Here is a 14584-nt window from a genome sequence, read left to right as displayed (position 1 = left end):
CTGTGGGGCCAGAGCAGCTCCTGGCCGCCTGTGGGTCCGAGGGCTATCTTCTCCTTCTGTTTTAGGTCATGCAGAATTTTCTCTCCCAGATGCCATCATGGGAAGAAGACTAGGTAGGGTATGACTTTGAAGGAGATGGTGTGGCACCTTAATTGGGGCACAGGTGGCTGAGTAGGGAAACCAAGAACTCCCACGACAAATAGCACCAATGAGACCAAGCCAACCCCTGGAGACCGTGACTCGCCCTTCAAACAGGCACATGGTGTCACTTACATGGAAGAGCTGTGTTGGTTTGTCTTCTGCTTGCTGTAAGCATGAGGTTTCTATCAACTGCTGCTTACACATTCCCCATGGGTCATCCAGAAGATGGTTTCTCTCCGTGGTCTAAGAATATGCTGAATCTCATCTCTCTTCACTGTGTGGACATCACACCAACAGCTCAGGAGACACATATGCCTTTGGCAAGAAAGTCTCCTGGCACCTGTAAAAGTAGAAGGGAAATCCTTTGCCCTAGGACTTGGACAGCTGGAAAATCCACATCTCTATCTGAAAAAAAAATTTTGAAATGACTCAAATTTTCTATTCAAAAATTCCTTGTGTCCTGACAATATGTTACATGATCAACTTTCTGTTTTTTCTACATGGCCTCAGTCTTAAGTCTAACGAGGATTTCATTTTATACTCCACTGGGCTGTTCCTATTCAAGCTAACGGCTCCTTTGTTTTAGATACTTCATCCAATTGTGTTGCACAAGAATAGAAGAGGAGATGGTTTTTTTTTCTAACATTCTTGCTCATAAACCCATTATTTTGCCTTGTTAAGGGCTGAGGTACTGAACTTCTCACTCATGTTTGGGTGTTAGTCAGTATTCTATGGGTTTCAAACTGTCCATAAATATTTAGATACACATGGGCTGTTTGGTTAAGTATTTGTTTAGTTACAACACAAAGGATGATATTAACAAAAAGCAAACAGAAAACTTCTTCCTTTCTGTCATCATTGGCAACCTATTTTCTGTAAAAATTTCAGTATGTCAACATCTGCGCTTCCTTTTAAATCTAGAATACCAAGCATAATCATAGACGGATGGGATGTTTAAAAATACAATAAAGCTAAAATGCTAGAGCAACAATTCACGTATTTTTATTTACAATGGCTGAATTGTTTTATGCTCATAGGGCAGCTAATTCTAAGAGAATTACTTTATTTCTAAATTGGATGGTTTACATAGTTTCCTGTTCAACTTTAATTTTCCCACAGCCAAATGCCAAAGATCATTTCTTAGTCGTACCTTAAATTTCTCCTCCTGAGCATTTGTGACCCTTCACTTAATGAATAAAGGAATTCCCTACAGCAGGAAATGAGATGTGGACCAGGTCATTGAAGGAACTCTTCCCTCATCCATCACTAAGAGATCTGCGACCTTGGGCCAAGCTTTTGATTGCCTTGAGTTCCCTAATCTCCCAAAACAATAGGTTTTGATCTTTAGGGTCTCTTCCCAATAAAGGTGACTCTGAGACTGTTAGTCCATGAATGTACATTAATGAACGTTAATATTTTGATGTGATGGGAAATATTAGCCTCTATGCCTTGGATGGCCACGCAGAATAGTCTAATAGTTTGATTTCTACAGATTGATCCCACAGGATAAGACATTTCTTTGGTTTGTGTATACTGGTTTATTTCCCCATTGAAGACACGGGGATTTCTAAACTGTGCTTACAACTTTAGACACAGCTTACCTGAACCTTCTGTAGGGAGATCAGTGCTGGCTTCATGGGTATGTGACATAAACAATAGTTTAGACGCCCTCCCCCACCCACTGCTGAGAATGATGCCGCTCTTGGCTTAATGCTCTGCTATTCCTGCTGAAATTCTTAACAACGTTATCTTTGAACATTTTTGTGTTTTGTACGTGAGCAGAGGAGGTTCATTCAATATGTGTATCCACCACGCCTTACTGCCCCATTTGCGTATACTATTTGTAATGTACCAGTGGGGTAGAATTCCAGACTCAAAGCAAGTGTACCATAAGCCTCTGACGTCTATGGATGTGCAAAGGGACACTGACAGCCCCCAGGGACCACACTTCCCTTTTGAACCAGAACTTGCATCAAATGCAGAAACAAGGCATGGCAATCTAAGAAACAGAACAGCCAAGGAACCCTGTCATATTCCTTTTTACTAGTGTTAGTTTCCTGTGTTAACCAACCACTTAAGCTGCAAATAATGACATAGAAGAAAAAGGAAGGAAAGGGTAATCCATGGTTCCTTTTCCTTTCCATCCTTCCTCACTCACCAGTAAGCTAAATGCAGAGAGTGTGGGAAGAATGTGCGCAGAGCAAGAAGTGAAATAAAAACAATTGAGTTAGTTTTGTGCAGAATTTCCATTGTTCTGAGATGAACAGAGAGCATAGGCATGTACATGCTACGAAATATGGATGTGGAATTTCAATGATCTGCCTGTAAGTTAAATGCACTTACATTTCCATTTAAAACACGCATTTTATGATATAAATCTGATTGATTCTTGGGATTTTGGCCTACTTTAGGGGAATTTTGCCATTCATAAATTGAGGTTAGATTACAAAGGTCACTATCAATTCTAGGATAGCCAATTTTAGAATTCTGTGGGTAAAGTACCTCCCCACTCTCAAGCTGCTCTAAACAAACAGAAAATCTGGGTGAATGTAGTATACTTAGAGTGCAAATCCACTATCAAGAAATTCCCTTTTGTGTCTCTAGGACCCAGTTGCTATGCCCAAGCTCCTCCTATGTAGAATTTCTCAAATTTCCACTGTCCATCACTGCCTTTCTGAAATGTTGGAGGAGGTATGAAGATCACGTCCAATTATTTTGTTTTACTCATTGATTATTTAATTATTATGTCCAGAAGTTTTTAATTTAGAACACACACACACATACACATCATACCTCAGATATTAGCAATACTTCAATCATTTTGTCTCAAACAGGTGAACCCAAACAGAGCTCTTATGTCTATTTTTTTTCTTTCAAGAGATCTAATCTTGGGGGAGGGAGATGGACTTCTTTAAACGCTACAGTTTTGAATGAGGATGAGTTTCACAACAGCACGTAAGTGGAAAATCTCTCACAGCCAGGGTGGCCCCAGCTGTGATCTTACTCTTGACCCTGGGATGGTCCAGCCCAGTTGCTGCTGAACTGTTTTCCTTCTCAATCCCCAGGGTGCACTTGCTGCCCTGAGATCAATATTTATGCTTTACACAGGTTTCCATTTAGTGGTTTTAGCACACCCATAAATTAATAGATAAACTTAAGAGCTCAAGAAAAAAAATAATTAGTTTATTGCTGTAAATTGTTCCTCAGCTGGAAGTCCAGACTAAATAATCACATAGTTTCATTTGTTGACAGTTGCATTTCCTTAAATCAATTATTCCCATGATTTTTCTACAAAAACAGCTTACTGTGACTGTTGGTTTGTTAATTGTTTTCTATCTTATTACTAGCAATGCTGGCTTGGCTTTCTTCTAAAATACTGTACAATCTTCTGAAAAAGCAACATTAACTGACCTCCCATTGAAAAGAAATCCCCTCTGCCATCCCATCTTCTTAATTGAAGAGTGCACTTTGAATGCAATAAAAGAAATGAAAGAAACATTGCTTCCCCTTCATTGAACCCAACATAAAGCAGGGAAAAAGGACCTAACACCAGATGGAGGTCATTCCTGAGGCTGCCTGGTCTCATGGTAAGTGCTGAGAAAACAAAGAGGAGGAAATTCACTGAGAGAAAAATTGACCAGAGGGAGTGGGACATTTCACTATTGATTATAAATTCTCTCTGGGTGGTTTGTGTTGGTCCTACCTGCAGATTCACTGCAGGAAGATAAGAGGGGACAATGGATGAGCTCCTCATTTAACACCATTGCTGTCTGGTTCTGGGATGATTAATGCTTCATGTCCACGAAGGGAAGGGTACTCCAATTTATTCCCTAGAAAACTACTTCCCAGTGAACTCTACCACATTGTCAGTTGTTTTTTCCTAATATTCATCTCAAATGCTCTTCCCTTGATGTCTTGGGCGGTATCTCCTATCTATTTTGAGGTCCAGCAGACCGTGGTAGTGCTGTTGGCATAGCTGCTGTCTGGCCTGGCATGGTCTACTCCACGCACATGTTTATGTTTATCCTTCCTCCTATGTTTCCCAGGTGCCCCAAGAAAACGGCTGCCTTGATGTGATACACAGTTTCCTTTTTCTTTCTTCATCTTTGGAATGAATTTAGAATTAGTGTTTATTTGGGTAAGGCAGGGCTTCTATTGAGGGAGACCAGAGTTCCTCTGCTTAGACTGATGAATATGGACATGTTTATCCATGCCACATGAAAGGGGCTCAGTCAATTCAGAAGCAAGAAAGTATGAGAGCTTTCTTTTTGTTGAGCACACAGTCATCTGACTTTGTGCCATAGAACAAATTATAATTTTTCCAGGTAAAAGATGAGAGGAGGCATCATCTCAATTTCCTCTAGCCCACCTGCACATTCCCTCTGGCATCCAGTTTAACGTGTGTGCATTTTACACCCTCCGCCATTATTTTTTCTCCTTTGATACTCAGCCTGTCTCCCTCTGGTGAGTGATCATAATGAGGAAAGAAAACGTAGGGATACTTTATTTAATAAATTGTTACTGGAAAAGGTTGTATATGATGCTGAAAGACCTGAAGTGCAGAAAATTATTTACTTGATTTATAAACTTTGATTATTGCGATTGAATTTCTTGGCAGAATAACTATGCATTGCACTTGAGCATAAGTAAATAAATGCCCAAATTTTTCAGGGTTTGTTTAGTCCCTAACCAAAGTTAATGCCAACACCTCCTTCACATCTCCTTGTTGACTTTCAAAACTATTTTTTATTGGGTTGTTCAGTATGGAAGCCATTGAAGATGCTCTCTGTCTAAGATGAGCTGAGAGAAAAGACGGTCTGAGCATTCAGCACTAATTTTAAGAGGAAATAACGTGACTAGTTTCTACTCAGGTAATCCCTGACAGTATTGCAAAGATGCTTGCCAATGTAACTATTTGCAAAGGCAATTGACGCATGTGCAATTCTGTTTCTGTGAACAAGAGCGAAGGCAATGATGTCAAAAGTTGTTTTTTCACACTTTGAGGAATACTGTGATCCTCCTTCAATCTTTTCTTTCATTATCTGTAATTTGTCAGCCACCTAACAACAAAACTGATAACAGTCGCTGCCGTTGAGAAGCACCTCTGCTTATTAGGGCACATTTCTCCCAGAGAATACATTTTGCATAAAGGGGAACACCAAGAACTTTAGAAATGAGACTAATTAAAACTGGTTCAGAGTACCAAAGTCTTCCAGGGTCACCGAGTGTATGGCTGGGTCCTGGTGGAGAAAAGGATTCAGGATTCGTATTGGTATGTGACAAGGTGATGCCCGGTCCTATCAGATCTCGGTAATTTGTCAGCATTGTAAAGCTATGATAGCAATTGTGTGACATGATTTGACCCAAGTATGCTTTTCTCCTTCATTCAGAATGTTTAAACTCTCCACGGTTTCTGTTGAGAAAACTGATATATTCAGCTATCAGAAAGAACGGAATGTGTAGATTTTTCCCTTTTGAAACTTTTCTAATTTCCTTATTCGAGGCGTTAAACCAAATGTAAATTTTCTAGTGTTTGACCTTATGCCTTAATAAGAGATATTTTTCCATGAAGAAAATAATAAAGTAAACTTTGCTACATTGGACTCTAATGAAAGACTCTTAACATTAAGAAATGTGAAATACAATATACTTTCTTTGAGAAAAGATCTTTTAAAAGTTTTCATTTACAAATGGACATTTTTTTATGCCTCTCACATCATATTGGCTTCCCTCTCTTCGTAGAACTAACTCTGTTTTAAATTTATATGTAGTCTTCACATCCATATTTTCATGGCTTAATTAAATACATGCTTAGTAATCAACAATGCATAGTATTATTTTGTATATTTAAATGTTTACACAGCTTCAGGTATTAAAGGTATTAATAATCAGGAAATGAACATGCTCGTTGAAACTATAAATAATAGAATAATTTCTTAATTTCTTAATTGTGTTTCCTGGTTATAGCTATTAGCTATTTTTCCAAAGGCTGCAATCTATAATTCTTAAAAGACACTCTGTGGCTTTAGATACATGCTGTCCAATATGGTAGATATCAACCACATGTGGCTATTGAGCACCTGAAGTATAGCTAGCCCAAACTGAGATGTTTTGTAAGTGTAAAATAGATGCTGATTTAAAAAGCCTTAGTATAAAGAAATAATATAAAATACATCAATAACTTTAATATTGGTTACATATTTAAATGAAGACATTTTGACATATTTGGTTAAAAAACTCATTACCATTAATTTTGCTTTTTAATGTGGCCACTAAAAATTTAAAGTTCCATTTGTGCCTCACAATTAAACACTGCTTCTTAAGATATTCCTAGAAACTTGAGATCCATTCCCTCCTCTGCATTCCTCCTGATGAACTGCTAGGTTTCTCCTCCACCAGGTGAGTGTCAACTGTCCGGATAATTGGTTGCCACTCTACTGTGAATTCAGGTATTTCATGATGTTGATGGAGGTCCTGAGGTTGGAAGATCTATAGCCAGCACTCCATCCCGGAAAATGGTCCCATCTGTGATTGGCAGCCATGGCCAGAGTGAGTAATACTGACTATGAAATCACTCTGTGAAACTTTATACTGGGCTTATTATTAGTGACTATTTACATTTATTAAAAGTGGGCATGCTCCTGGAATCATGGGGTTTAATTCCAATAATATTTCAATTCACAATTATTACGATCTGTAGTTTTAATTAAAAGTCTCCTGCATTGCTGGGTAGGCATCCTGGTCATGAGAGATTGCCTGAGCAGGGACAAAAGAGAGTTCTGTTTACTAATGGAATGGGCATAGTGTAACTATAGTTTATAATTATAGCACATTGAAAATTAGTCACATATTGCTGTGTATTATGTTTATTAATGATTATCTTTATAGATTTTTTTCATAAAGAGACAGCCTCTTGTATGCAATTTCTTAGAGTCTGGGTGGCATCTTGAGTTAGAAAACTCAATTTTTTGTATAGAGACTCTTCTTCAATATTGAACCCATTCAGTTCTTGGTTTTGATGAGTTGGTATGCTGTTTCAAACATGCATTTTTCAAATTAGCTACATTGTAAATAATGCATATTCTAAGTGCAATTCTGTACTCCCCATTTATTTAACACTCATTGATTCTTGGGACTTCCTCTTTGAAGTTTCATGTTCATTTAACAAACTTTTGGGAGCTTTGTTCAATGTTATGTGTGTTCACTTCCCAAAAGCAATACACTTTGCAAAGTGAATTTAAAAACTTAAAATTCAACTAGCCTAATAAATGCAAAACTACATATACTATTTACGTGGAGAAAAGAAGATTAGCTACAAGAGTCAGGCTGTGTAATAATGCTCATACTTTTATGTCTTTTGTTGCATTCTAGTATTTAACAGAAACTTTAAAAAAGATAAAGGAGTAGCTAAACACAAAAGGAATTTTTTCATACTAAAACAAATTTACAATTTCTAATATTCTCATGTAGAGATGGTATTATTCTCCCTTTGTGGCCCAGTTCCATCGCTTAAGTTCCAGATTTTCAAAATTTGGGACATGGGACTTTCACTTCTGACTCAGATGAGAGGCTGGTAGTAGACCTCAATTTCCACTGAAGAGTAGAAAAAACAAATAAACACAAAATCTTCTGTTTGAAGGTATTGTAGAGTTTCTGAGTCAGCAAGGACTTGAAAGGTTACCACCAGGAGGTAAGCCAGCATTTTAAACCACAGTTTATCTTGAGGTATTTGCCAACTGCAGGGCCAGGTGTGTTTCTGAGAATCTAGGCTGCTTTGGCAGAAGGTGGAGAATAAGAGACAAAGAAACGAGCAGAGCTTTTGACAATTTCATGGTGTTTGAGAGAAAAACATAGCATAGATATAAGGTTCCAGTATACTGCTATGATCAAAGGAGCAAAGAGCCATGCCTGACACTAGACCTGTTGTCCCCTTGACCAAAGCCACACCTAGCAGGGACTAAGAATTTCAGGAGCACATCTCTAAAACCTGGAGCAGTGTTTTCCACAGTCTTGCAGTTCCAAGAAGATAAAGATTAGCAATCAAGACCCACCAGTGGGCAGGAACCATGGTCAGCATCCATGATCTCACTAGGCTTCCTAAAGGGCTATGTCCTAAAACAGCGGAGGAAGAATCAGAGTGGGGAGAACCTTGCAAAAGTGTAACCCTGACTCTCATCCACTTCATTCTTGATTGGATTAAACTGATTAGCATCTACTCTATATGGCTAGAAGGAAGGGTGGAAGCTATGTGAAGGAGAAGATACTCATTTGTCACTATACTTTTTATATACAATGTCACAAGGATAACCAAATACTACCAATAATGCCAAGAAATAAAACTAAACTATTAAAAATCAAGAGAAAAAATAAAGTAAATAGAAACCCATGCACAGTTGATCCAGCTTTTAGAATTAGCAGACAATAACTTCAACATAATTATGTTCAATTTATTTTAAAAACCAAAGAAAAAAGATGAAGAAGGTATATAAAAATATGCACTATTTTGCCAGAAAATTTCAACTTAGTTAAAAATATATGGAATTTCAATAAGTGAAAAATAACTGGACATTAAGTTGTGACTACAGAGATTTAATGCAAATTAACCCAGCAGAAGACAGGAATAGTAAATAGACAGGTCAATAAAAAATATGCGTATTAAAATAGGGAGCTAAGTAAAAAAAGATCCACAATGTAGACAAAAACATAAATGACATATTGGAAATAGTAGGAAAAAGTCTAACATCCATGTAATTGGAGTACCCAAAGGAGAGTAGAAAGAATGATGCAGAAGCAGTATTTAAAGTTATAATGGCTGAGGATTTTCTAAAGCTATTAAAGTCACAGATTCAAGAAGCTTTTTACATTTCAAACTGGATAGTTATAAAGACTAGTGAAAAATAAAATGAGAGACAGAGCGAAAGAGATCTTAAAGGCACCCAAAGGCGAAAAAAAGGACCTATTATCTTCAAAGGAGCAAAGAGTAACACTTGACTTTTTGATAAGAATGATGGAAGTGATAAGAAAGTGGAAAGACATTTTTAAAGTGCTGAAAGACAATAACTACCGATCTATGATTTTACTTCCATCAAAATTACAGTGAAATAATTTTTTAAACAGACAAATTAGTAGAGAATCAACCATTTCTAAAAACCATCATTAACAGACCAACAAATGAAAAACTGCAGGAATTCTTCAGGAAGAAGGAAAACGATCTTAGAAAGAAACAGAAATTCAGAAATGAACAAAGAAGAGAGAAAAGGATAAATATGTGGATACATATAAGTAAATAAATATTAATGAAAGTAAATAACAAATACTATCTCTTTTATCTTTTATCTCATATATGTGTAATTAAACTGAATGACAATTATTTTTTTTTAAGCAGGAGAAAGAATAACTGCAGTGAACTATTCCAATGTCCTGTCATTGCCTGGAAAATGGTAAAAGGATAATGTCTATTGGACTATGTTAAGTCCGGCAATGTCTAGAGTGGCCACCAGAAGAATAGCAACAAGTTGTAACAGGATGAACAGTGTATAGACTAGTAGATTTAAAAAATACAGCAAAAATCTTAACATGAAAAAGAAATGAAAAGGAACAAAGAGAAATGAGACAATGAAAACAAATAAGAAGGTGGCAGATTTCAAGCCAAATACATCAGTAATTTCAGTAAACATAGATGAACCTAAGACTCTAGATTGTTACGTTGGGGTGGCTAAAATAAGCAAAATCTATATCTTGTTTATAAGACACAAAATTAAAATATAGAAACAAAAATAGAAACAAAAAGTTTACAATCAATATTTGGAAACTACATACCTCTTTTTCTTTTGGTCAGGAAGATTCATCCTGAGCTGACATCTGTTGCCAATCTTCCTTTTTTTTTTTCTCCTCAAAGCCCCAGTACATAGTTGTATATCCTAGTTGTAAGTGATCCTAGTTCTTCTATGTGGGATGCTGCCACAGCATGGCTTGATGAGCAGTGTGTAGGTCCACATCCAAGATCTAAGCCAGTGAACCCTGGGCCACTGACACAGAGTGTGTGAATTCAACCTCTTGGCCTCGGGGCTGACCCCAAACATAGCCTTTAAAACTAATCAAAATACTGCTGATCTAATATTAGCTACACTAATATCAGAGAGAAATACAATAGAGAAATCTGGGGGAAGAAGTGTGGTTACAAAGCACAGTGAGCTCAATTGATGGGAAAAATATAGCCATGTTAAATCTATCTGTTTTCGGTCCCCAAAACATAGCTTCAAAATACATAGAGCAAAAATTGACAAAGTAAGAGGAGAAATAGGTAAAGTCACAATCATAGTAGAAAAGTTGATCACATCTGTTTCATAGCAGGTAATACACCTGACAAAATATTAGTAAGGATATAGACAATCTACTCAATATAATTGACAAACTACAAATTGACGTATATGTGACATCAAGCCCTCAAATGACAAAAATCTTCAAGAAAGGACATTTATCAAAACTAACCTATTATTGGGCCATAAAATATGGTTCAACACTTCAAAGTTGAAATAATACGCTAAGAACAAGAATTAATAAAATGAAAAATATTAAACAATAGAAAAAAATCAACAAACCGAAAGTAGGTTCTTTTCAAAGACCAAAACGATAGAGCCAGCCCTGATGGTGCTCTGCTTCGGCAGCCTGGGTTTGGTTCCCTGTAGTGGAACCACACCACTCATCTGTCAGTGGCCATGCTGTGGTGGTGGCTCACATGGAAGAATCAGGAGGACTTACAACTAGAATATACAGCTATGTACTGGGGCTTTGGGGAGGGGAAGAAAAAATGGAAAGGAAGATTGGCAACAGATGTTAGCTCAGAGTAAATCTTTCCCAGTGGAAAAAAGAAAACTCCAAAAAGACTAAAACAATAGGCCTCTACTAGAAAAATTTAATAAAAGAAATAAATATACAAATTACCAGTGTGAGTAATAAAAACTAGTATAACACTATAAATACTTCAGATTCTAAAAGATGCTAAGAGGATGTAATAAAGTTTATGTCAGTAAACTTAAAAATTTAGATAAAATGAACAGAATTCCTAGAATCAAAATTCCAGAGACCTCACTTACCAAGACTGAAACAAGAAGAAATACAAATGTTATTTCAATAATTCTGTACATATTAATTAAATTGAATATGCAATTTAAAATCTCCCAGACAGAAATCTTTAGGCTCATGGTATTCAGAATTGCACTAGAGGTCCTAGACATTGGAATAAGGTAAGAAAACAAAAATAAAAATCATAAAAATGGAAAAGGTAAATTATTAGAATTAATAAATGAACTTAATAAGGTTGTCAGATACAATGCTACCATATAAAAATTAATTTTATGTATAAACCAGCAATGCTGCAAATGTTTAAATGATACTATTTAAAACGCCATTTAAAAATTAAATGGTTATTGTTATGTCTAATGAAATATATGTAGGAAATTGCAAAATATGATTGAGAGAAATTAAGAAGAAATGAAGGAATTAAGAAGAATGAAGGGGAAAAAATGAAAGACTCTCCCACATTCATCTATTTGAACATCCAACATTGTTGTCAATTCCATAGATAGATCTCTAGATTCTGGCTTTTTCTACAAAAGTATACAGATCAGATGGAAGTGGATCTCACCTTCACCTAGAGGTGGGCCACCAGGCAGCTTGTGCGAAGACCAACATTTTATTCAGAAAATAAATTTGCCTCTACTGAAACATCTGTACAAGTATTGGGGTTCTGTGAACTCCAGTGAAAGACAGGAGAAAAACAGAAGTACGGAGTTACAACTCTGAATTTGAATAACATTGCTTCTTAATTGAAGTGTTTCTCTGCTTGTTTATTCAATTTAATAAACTCAAAGGTAAGATTCTTTTTATGTCAACATCAGTTTGTGGTGCAGTGTCTACTCTTTCGAATAATAATAATGGTTAACACCTACAATAGCCTTTTTATGGAGCAAGCACCATTCTAAGTACTTTCAATATATCAACTCATTTAATCCTCCCCCAAACCTAGGTTTGTAGGTAACAATACTATTCTCATTACATAGAGGAGGAAACTGAGGCACAGAGAGGTTGTCACTTGTACAAGGTCACCCACTAGTAATCTGGACAGGGTTTTGCTAAACTCTGCATTCTGACCGCTATGCCCTGGTGTTCCTTCTTTACAGGAATTTTTAATACCCTTTACCTTAAACAGAAATAAAAACCTCTTCTATATTCAAAGATTTTTGTCTTAGCATATTGTCTTAAGAAGTCTGCTTGATAGTAAGTATCTCGTGAGCTGGACGACTGCTCAAAATCTCTCACATTTCATTGCTATAAAAACCAGGTCTTTCACATAAGCAGAATCTTAACTTTTAATTTGTTAAGGAGGTTGAACAACCTTAGAATCAATCCAAATTGAATGAAATCATTCAGGCTCAAGTGAAATGCAGAAGAGACAAAAGCACAGCCTTTCATTATGACATTTGAAGCTGAACTTTACTCTGCCACAGTGTTCCCTCTGATACTGCCCGAAGCCCGGTTATGATGAGGCCCCAGTGGCCACGATCTACGGCACGGCCTTAAAACTTAGCCCGTAGATCGCTCTTTACACCTTGGCCGACTGAGGAATACTACAAAGATAATCTGGCTATTATTTAAACTGATACAAAAATAACTTTTGGAAAAACTCTAATTGGATCTAGGTAGAATTTGAAGTTTTCTATGCTATTTTTCTTCTTCTGTGTGCTAGAGAAGAAGAGATATGGCAGTCTGGGTGTGATGGAGGAAGCAACAGAAGGAAGTCAGAATGGGAAGTCACCGTGATAAAACGCAGGCAGAACTAATGTGAAGGCCAGTGGGACATTTTCCAGCCTCTTAAAATCAAAATAATTTTCTAATCATTGAGTATCTATCATATGTTAAAATGAGAGTTCATTAGGCTATTTCAGCTTTAGTATTTTTATTTTTCTGTCTCTAAAGGGAAAAAAAGAAAAGCAAATAAAAGGTTTTGTAGAAGTTTATAAGCAATGTAAAAATTGATATTTTACTATTTTAGTGCTAGAGTCAACCTACAAATCTTATCTTTGCCTAAATTCCATTTCATTATATGTCATTACGAGAGATTAATAGAAAGAGGATCCTTCCAGCTCTTGGCATGAGATTTTGCAATACATAGAGTAGTAAAAAGACCAATAAGAATATTGATAACAGCAAGGTTATTGAGGGCTTGCTATATGCAGGTTAAGAATTTTACATATATTATGTATTCAATTCTTCCAAAAACTGGATAAGGTAAAAAAAAAATAGTATTGTGGGGTGTGAAGATGGTAAGTAACATGGCTACTAAGTGAGTTGTTTAGTTAAAGATCAGAAGCAGGGAGTCTAGCCTGGATCAATAATTGTAGCAGGCAGAAGTAGCTTCATTTAGATACCTTATATCTGAAAAATTCCATGACAAGAAAGGCTATGATTTTTGATATGTGGTTGATTTGGAGGCCAACCTCAAAAGTCCTCATTACAGATAGAAACAGACACTGTATTACTACGTTCAAGCTTCCCAGAAGCCTTCAGATAAGAAAAGCAATTTTATTATAAGTCAAAGCTATTCTCTGACAGATGCTCAGAAAGCCTATCAAAGTGTTATAAAACCTATTGCTCCCATTTGAGAATGCCATTTAAGGATATTTCGAAAAATGCCCCCAAATTATGTTTTAAGTCTTGGTGATGATTGAGAATTAGTCATAAAAGTCAAGTTTCAACAGTGAAGAATTAATTTTCTCTAGATACACAGATCCAAATGGGAAGGCTGGCACTGGCCTTATGCCATCAAGGATCAAAATTTGTCATCTGGTGGTGACTTAGAGGAAGTGTAGGCACGTAACACCAGAGCAAAAACATAATTACCCTAGTGTCTTTCCAAGATACCGAAACCACAGATACGATCAGAGTGAGCGAAACTTGATATGAGGGAGAAGGTGGAAAACATCATCGCTATTAATCAGGACGCAGCCGCATAGCGATGTAAGAATGTGAGGTGACACCTGTGATACTCTGCAGAGTTCCTGACCCGTATGTTTTAAAGCTCTAAGAGGTATTTGTATCAGTTTACTCTGGCTTTAAAGAGATAGAACAAAAAACCTTGGAAGGGAACGTAGGAGTTCCTGATGACAGAGGGCTTCCTTTAGTTTTTTCCAACGCTGTCTGGTGAAAATTAGATGGTGAAGTGAGAGAAATGAGCCGGGCTAACCCTGAGATTGGCATGTTGAGGACCTGGGTCAATGATGCCTTTTCTCTCTCTAGACTTTGTATTTCATGTCAGATCTTTCAACCAAGTCTTGATTCTTTCCTTTTGCATAAATAAGTTAATTAAACTTTTTTAAAAAGCCTAAAATTTGCTTTCTTTTGAAAGTATTTCAAGATAACTTTAGACTGTATCTCAGTTGAT

Source organism: Equus asinus, chromosome 1, assembly GCF_041296235.1.
Source record: "Equus asinus isolate D_3611 breed Donkey chromosome 1, EquAss-T2T_v2, whole genome shotgun sequence".
In the NCBI taxonomy this organism is placed as follows: Eukaryota; Metazoa; Chordata; class Mammalia; order Perissodactyla; family Equidae; genus Equus; species Equus asinus.
The sequence above is the reverse complement of the archived record's forward strand: the minus strand, read 5'-3'. Positions refer to the sequence as shown.